Raw genomic sequence first — 7538 nt, forward strand, 5'->3', positions numbered from 1 at the left:
GAGGGGGGCATAGCAGTGGGGGGCTGGGGACGGGGGTGCATGGGGGGGGCGGATGAAGGGATGTATACGAGGAGGCCGGGGGGGTGTATACCGGTGGGGGGCTGGGGACGGGGGGGTGTATATGGGGGGGCTGGGGTGGTGTATACTGGTGGGGGGCTGGGGATGAGGGGGTGTATATGGGGGGGCTGGGGTGGTGTATACTGGTGGGGGGCTGGGGATGAGGGGGTGTATATGGGGGGGCCGGAGGGGTGTGTACCGGTGGGGGGCTGGGGATGGAGGGTCCATAAGGGGGGGCTGGAGAGATGTATACAGGTGGGGCACTGGGGATGGAGGAATGTATGGGGGGGGCAGAGGGGTATACACCAGTGGGGGGCTGGGGATGGGGGGTGCATATGGGGGGGCCGGAGGGGTGTATACCAGTGGGGGGCTGGGGACGGGGGGTGTATACAGGGGGGCTAGAGGGGTGTATACCGGTTGGGGGCTTGGGACGGGGGTGTATATGGGGGGGGCTAGAGGGGTGTATACCGGTTGGGGGCTTGGGACGGGGGGTGTATATGGGGGGGGCTGGAGGGGTATATACCAGTCGGGGGCTGGGGATGGGGGATGTATATGGGGGGGGCTAGAGGGGTGTATACCGGTGGGGGGCTGGGGACAGGGGGTGTATACGGGGGGGCTAGAGGGGTGTATACCGGTTGGGGGCTTGGGACGGGGGATGTATATGGGGGGGGCTAGAGGGGTGTATACCGGTTGGGGGCTTGGGACGGGGGGTGTATATGGGGGGGGCTAGAGGGGTGTATACCGGTAGGGGGCTGGGGACGGGGGATGTATATGGGGGGGGCTAGAGGGGTGTATACCGGTGGGGGGCTGGGGATAGGGGGTGTATACGGGGGGGCTAGAGGGGTGTATACCGGTGGGGGGCTGGGGACGGGGGGTGTATATGGGGGGGGCTAGAGGGGTGTATACCGGTTGGGGGCTTGGGACGGGGGGTGTATATGGGGGGGGCTAGAGGGGTGTATACCGGTTGGGGGCTTGGGACGGGGGGTGTATATGGGGGGGGCTAGAGGGGTGTATACCGGTCGGGGGCTGGGGACGGGGGATGTATATGGGGGGGGCTAGAGGGGTGTATACCGGTCGGGCGCTGGGGACGGGGGGTGTATACGGGGGGGGACCGGAGGGGTGTATACCGGTGGGGGGCTGGAGACGGGGGGATGTATATGGGGGGCCGGAGGGGTGTACACCGGTGGGGGGCTGGGGACGGGGGTGTATACCGGTGGGGGGCTGGGGACGGGAGGTATATACGGGGGGGGGCGAAGGGGTGTACACCAGTGGGGGTTGGGGATGGGGGGTGCATAGGGGGGGCTGGAGGGATGTATACAGGTGGGGCGCTGGGGATGGAGGAATGTATACGGGGGGCCGGAGGGGTGTACACCGGTGGAGGGCTGGGGAAGGAGGGGGGCCGAGACAGGGACCCAGCCCGTCCCCCCAGGACCGGCCCCAGCTCACCTCTGTTCCGCTGGCTCCCCGGCGTGAGGCGAGACCCCCAAATCCTTCCCCGCTCGGTGGGGGGCGAGTCCCCTGCCCCCGGCGCCTTCAGGCCCTGCGGGGAGCAGGGCGTCCCTTCGCCGGGCCTCCCCCCATGCCGGCCGGAGGGGGCTCGGGGGGCTGCCTTGGGGGTCCGGGGGCGCTGCCCCCCCGCTTCCGCCGCCTCCAGAGCCCGGCGCCGAAGGCTCCCCGCGGCGGCGTCCCGGGGACCCCCAAGCTACCCGGATCGGGGCCTCGGTGAAACCAAGGGGCCGGGTCCCTCCTCCGGGGATCCCCTCCCCGATCAATCCGGTGTGACTCCGATCTGGCCTCTTCAACACAGACACCTCCTCCAGCAGATCGATCCAATGGCAACCCGGATCGGCTCGCTCCTCCGTGGGAATCCGGATTCGCCCCCCCCCCGATTAGATCCAGGGGGTTAAATCCAGGTCGGGGCCGGTCCCGGGGCGCCCTCCTGGCCAGCGCGGCGCCCCGACGCCGGCTCGCTCCATCCCCAGGACCCCGGTTCGACCCGAATGCGGGGGGTTAATGCAAGGTGCGGCGGCTCCGGAGTCACGCCGGATCCCGGCCGGGAAGGAGGGGGTCCGGACTCTCCCCCCGAGATGAGCCCGGAGGCATCGGGCGGCGGCTCAGGCTCCGGTCCCCACAAAGGAGCCGGGAGGCGGCCGGGATCCGACCATCTTCTTCAGCATCCACCGGAAGGTGCGGCGGGGGGGGTCTGGGGGGCAGAGGGACGTGGGGGGCGGAGCCGGGCCGAGGAGGGGCCGGGGGACAATGGCGGAGCGGGGGAGGGGGACTCGGGCAGCAACGCACCATCAGGACCAGGGGAAGCCAAGGGGGAGGGAGGGGCTGGGAGCCAGGACGCCTGGGTTCTCTCCCTGGCTCCGGGAGGGGGGTCTAGTAGTTAGAGCAGTGGGGGGTGGGCTGGGAGCCAGGACGCCTGGGTTCTCTCCATAGGTTGGGGGGGCAGGACTCCTGGGTTCTCTCCATAGGTTGGGGGGGCAGGACTCCTGGGTTCTCTACCCAGCTGCCCCACAGACATGAAGGGACACTGAAACTGGTATCCGATGAAGTGAGCTGTAGCTCACGAAAGCTCATGCTCAAATAAATTGGTTCGTCTCTAAGGTGCCATAAGTCCTCCTTTTCTTTTCGCGAATACAGACTAACACGGCTGCTACTCTGAAACCTGAAACTGCAAAGCAACTGACCAGATCTGGTGCGGGGGGGGGGTCCTGGGGGCTGCGGCACCGTGTAAACCGCCCAATCCCAGGCTGGCTCAGGGGGGCGGGAATGGGGCAGGGGCCTGTCCCCTCTGGGGGGCGCCGGCTCCCATCTGGAATTGGCCTCCAGGCCTGTCACCTTCCACCCCACGGCCGGACCCCCATCCTCCCCCTGCTGGCGCCATGAGCCCCCCAGAAACCGACACCAGGGCTGTGGCCGGGACCGTGTTTATTTCGCGTTTCTGTCGGCTGCGCGGACGCCGGCGTTTCGCCCCCTTCGAGACCCCGCGCGTCCGGCTCCCGCACCCGCCTGGTCGGGGAGCCACCGGCCCAGCCCCGGGCCCACCGTCCCCACGGCGAACCCCTTCCCGGGCCACAATCGGCGCCTGACTCCCAGCCAGGAGCCGGTGCCAGCGGCCTGACGAGCCCGTTATCAGATATCTGCCCCCCCCCGGGGCTCACGGCCCCCCGAGCCGTCTCGATGCGGATCCAGAGTCTTGCCTCTCTCGCTCCAAGGCAGGTTTTCTGACTTCCCATCTCAGTTAATTCAGAGTCAATCTGGAGTCACCCCTGACTACAATGGGGTCAAGGCAGGATTCTGATCCCACTTAATCTGGAGTCAATCTGGAGTCACTCCCAACTGCAGCAGGATCCGGGTCCGATTCCGCTCTCACCCCCACCCAGCGTCAGCTCCGACTCAGGCCATCCTCCATCACTCCGAGTGTGTCCCACGGCTTCCAAAACATGGGCAGAGCTCCCATGTGGGGAAACTGAGGCATGCCCCCCCCCCCGCTCCCACAGCAGCAGCTCCTTCGACTTGCAGAAGAGGGCCACGCGGCGGTGGAGCGGGTGGGTGGGCGGCTCCGGCGTGCCGTGGGACCTCACCACTGGGGGCTGACGCAAGCGCGGTGAATCAGCCGGACGATCGCCAGCCCCCCCGGCGGCTGGACCGAAACTCTCGGTCGCACTCAGCGGAAGCGTCATGCTGCAAATGACCCACTTTGCACCACACGGGGGGGACCCACTGAACCCCCCCACGCCCCCCAGTACAAAATAAATATGGCGCCATGGGGGGGTCGTGCGCTGGAGAAGCAAAGCGGGACAATGAGCCGATGTAAGGTCTTCAGAGACATGTGGCCCCCAGTGCCAGTGTGGGACACAACGAGTGTGGGGTAGGGCAGAGGAGCTGGGAGCCAGGACGCCTGGGTTCTCTCCCTGGCTCTGGGGGCGAAGGGGCTAGAGCGGGGGGGCTGGGAGCCAGGACGCCTGGGTTCTCTCCCCGGCTCTGGGGGCGAAGGGGCTAGAGCGGGGGGGCTGGGAGCCAGGACGCCTGGGTCCTAGCTCGCCTGGCGCCACGTGAGAACCACATACAGGGTGATGACCGCGGCCGGCAGGCAGCCACCGAGGACCACGGGCAGGACGACCACGAGTCCCAGGACGAGGAGGGAACGGGTCAGGGCCTGCCCCAGCCGCGGGGGGCAGCTGGGCGCCCCCTCCCTGGGCTCCCCCGACCACAGGCTCCGTGGCCCTGCACAGCCCCCCCGGCCTCGCCCCACCGGGGCCGCTGTCCATGCCGGCACCACCATGGCGGCTGGTGCTAGCAGCCGCAAGGCCCCGCCCGGGCCGGCTCCCTGGCTCCCACCCTCCAGCAGCGCTGGGGGGCTGTCTCGCCCCGGGCTGGCGGGCAGGGTGAGCCGGGCGGCCGTGCCCCTCTCCAGGCCCTCGCCCGCCGGGCTGGCGTAACGCCGGGTGATCTCCTGGGCCAGGGAGCTGTTCAGCGCCCGCTCCGGCCCGGCGCAGCCGACCACCAGGTCCCGGTCGCTCAGCACGCTCAGGTGCAGGGCAGGCAGCCAGGCCAGGGGGGAGCCAGCCGCTTCCATGCCCCCCGGCCGCCCCCCGGCGCCCCCCAGCTCCTCTGCCCGCAGCCGGCTGAGATGGCAGAGATATAGCTGCTCCAGCTCCGAGTCCACGGCCTCCTCCTCCGCCCGCCAGAGCCCAGCCTGCTCTGCCAGGCCAGCCTCCAAGAACGAGGCCCCCGGCCCCAGAGTGCCGGCCACGGGTGGCTGCGGGGGCTCCCTCGCGGGTGGCTCCGTCTCCAGGGACGTGGAGGCGACCGGCAGCGCCGGGACCTGCAGCAGGGCACGGGAAGGATGGGGGCTGGAGAGACAGGATCCCCCACAAGTGCCGGGGGGGGGGGCGCGATTTTGGCACAGCCGTGCCTCGGTTTCCCCACCTGTGAGACGCAGGGCCTGAGCCGGCCTTTGTCAGTGAGACTGGGAGATCTCTGGGGTAGGGGCTGACCCTTGCTGTGGGTCTGTGCAGCCCCAGTCTGGCAGGCAGGGCCGGGCGCTGGGGGGCAGGTGAGGGGCTGGGCGGGGACGCTCTCCCCTGGCAGGCAGGGCCAGGCACTGGGGTGCCGTGGGGAGGGGGGCTCAGCAGGGGGCTGGGCAGGGGCCTCTCTCCCCACACCAACGCTGTTGCCGGCAGTTCGTACCTGTCCCGTGGGCTGCAGTGCGGGAGCTGAGGGCGATTCTCTTCGCGTCTCCCTTTCAGGGCTCCCTTCTGGAGACAGAGAGAGACGGGGTCACCCACCCTAGTGCTCTCCTCAACCAGCCCGGCACTGCTGGAGGGAAGCTCGCAGCACTGGGGGTGACGCCGGCTGGGGGCACTGCTGGGGGGAAGCTCACAATGCTGGGGGTGAGCTGGGGGGAAGCTCGCAGCGCTGGGGGTGACGCCAGCTGGGGGTACTGCTGGGGGGAAGCTCGCAGCGCTAGGGGTGACCCCGATTGGGGGCACTGCTAGGGGGGAAGCTCGCAGCGCTGGGGTGACCCTGGTTGGGGGCACTGCTGGGGGGAAGCTCGCAGCACTGGGGGTGACGCCGGCTGGGGGCACTGCTGGGAGGAAGCTCGCGGCGCTGGGGGAGACCCCGGATGGGGCACTGCTGGGAGGAAGCACGCACCACATACCTTCCGCGTCGACAGGGTTTGGTGTATCTTCATCGCTTGGCTCTTCCTCGCACGGCCTGTGCGGGGAGAAGGATCCAGTCACTGCCTGGCGCCGGGTGGGGGGCTGGCACCTTCCTGGTTCCCAGCCCCCTCCCCACTCCCCTACCAGAGCCAGGGAGAGAACCCAGGCGTCCGGGCGCCAGCCTGAGTGGGCAAGGTATTAGCCAGGGTTCCCAGGTTCCATTCCAGCTCGACCACACGTGCCCAGCTGAGCTCTAATCGCTGGGTGCCTCAGTTTCCCTTTAAGAAAAGGAGGACTTGTGGCACCTTAGAGACTAACCAATTTATTTGAGCATAAGCTTTCGTGAGCTACAGCTCACTTCATCGGATGCATACTGTGGAAACTGCAGCAGACTTTATATATACACAGAGAATATGAAACAATACCTCCTCCCACCCCACTGTCCTGCTGGTAATAGCTTATCTAAAGTGATCATCAGGTTGGGCCATTTCCAGCACAAATCCAGGTTTTCTCACCCTCCACCCCCCACACAAATTCACTCTCCTGCTGGTGATAGCCCATCCAAAGTGACAACTCTTTACACAATGTGCATGATAATCAAGTTAGGCCATTTCCTGCACAAATCCAGGTTCTCTCACTCCCTCACCCCCCTCCAAAAACCCACCCCCATACACACACAGACTCACTCTCCTGCTGGTAATAGCTCATCCAAACTGACCACTCTCCAAGTTTAAATCCAAGTTAAACCAGAACATCTGGGGGGGGGGTAGGAAAAAACAAGAGGAAATAGGCTACCTTGCATAATGACTTAGCCACTCCCAGTCTCTATTTAAGCCTAAATTAATAGTATCCAATTTGCAAATGAATTCCAATTCAGCAGTTTCTCGCTGGAGTCTGGATTTGAAGTTTTTTTGTTTTAAGATAGCGACCTTCATGTCTGTGATTGCGTGACCAGAGAGATTGAAGTGTTCTCCGACTGGTTTATGAATGTTATAATTCTTGACATCTGATTTGTGTCCATTTATTCTTTTACGTAGAGACTGTCCAGTTTGACCAATGTACATGGCAGAGGGGCATTGCTGGCACATGATGGCATATATAACCCATAACTATTTTACATTTGGGGACAATGTATACCTTCAGATCAGCGGCACTGCTATGGGTACCCGCATGGCCCCACAGGATGCCAACATTTTTATGGCTGATTTAGAACAACGCTTCCTCAGCTCTCGTCCCCTAAAGCCCTACTCTACTTGCGCTATATTGATGACATCTTCATCATCTGGACCCATGGAAAAGAAGCCCTTGAGGAATTCCACCATGATTTCAACAACTTCCATCCCACCACCAACCTCAGCCTGGTCCAGTCCACACAAGACACCCACTTCCTGGACACTACAGTGCTAATAGACAATGGTCACATAAACACCACCCTATACCGGAAACCTACTGACCGCTATTCCTACCTGCATGCCTCCAGCTTTCACCCTGACCACACCACACGATCCATCGTCTACAGCCAAGCTCTGTGATACAACCGCATTTGCTCCAACCCCTCAGACAGAGACAAACACCTACAAGATCTCTGTCAAGCTTTCTTACAACTACAATACCCACCTGCGGAAGTGAAGAAACAGATTGATAGAGCCAGAAGAGTTCCCAGAAGTTACCTACTACAGGACAGGCCTAACAAAGAAAATAACAGAACGCCACTAGCCGTCACCTTCAGCCCCCAACTAAAACCCCTCCAACGCGTTATTAAGGATCTACAACCTATCCTGAAGGATGACCCAACACTCTCACAAATCT

Source organism: Eretmochelys imbricata, chromosome 23 (assembly GCF_965152235.1).
Source record: "Eretmochelys imbricata isolate rEreImb1 chromosome 23, rEreImb1.hap1, whole genome shotgun sequence".
NCBI classification, from domain to species: Eukaryota; Metazoa; Chordata; order Testudines; family Cheloniidae; genus Eretmochelys; species Eretmochelys imbricata.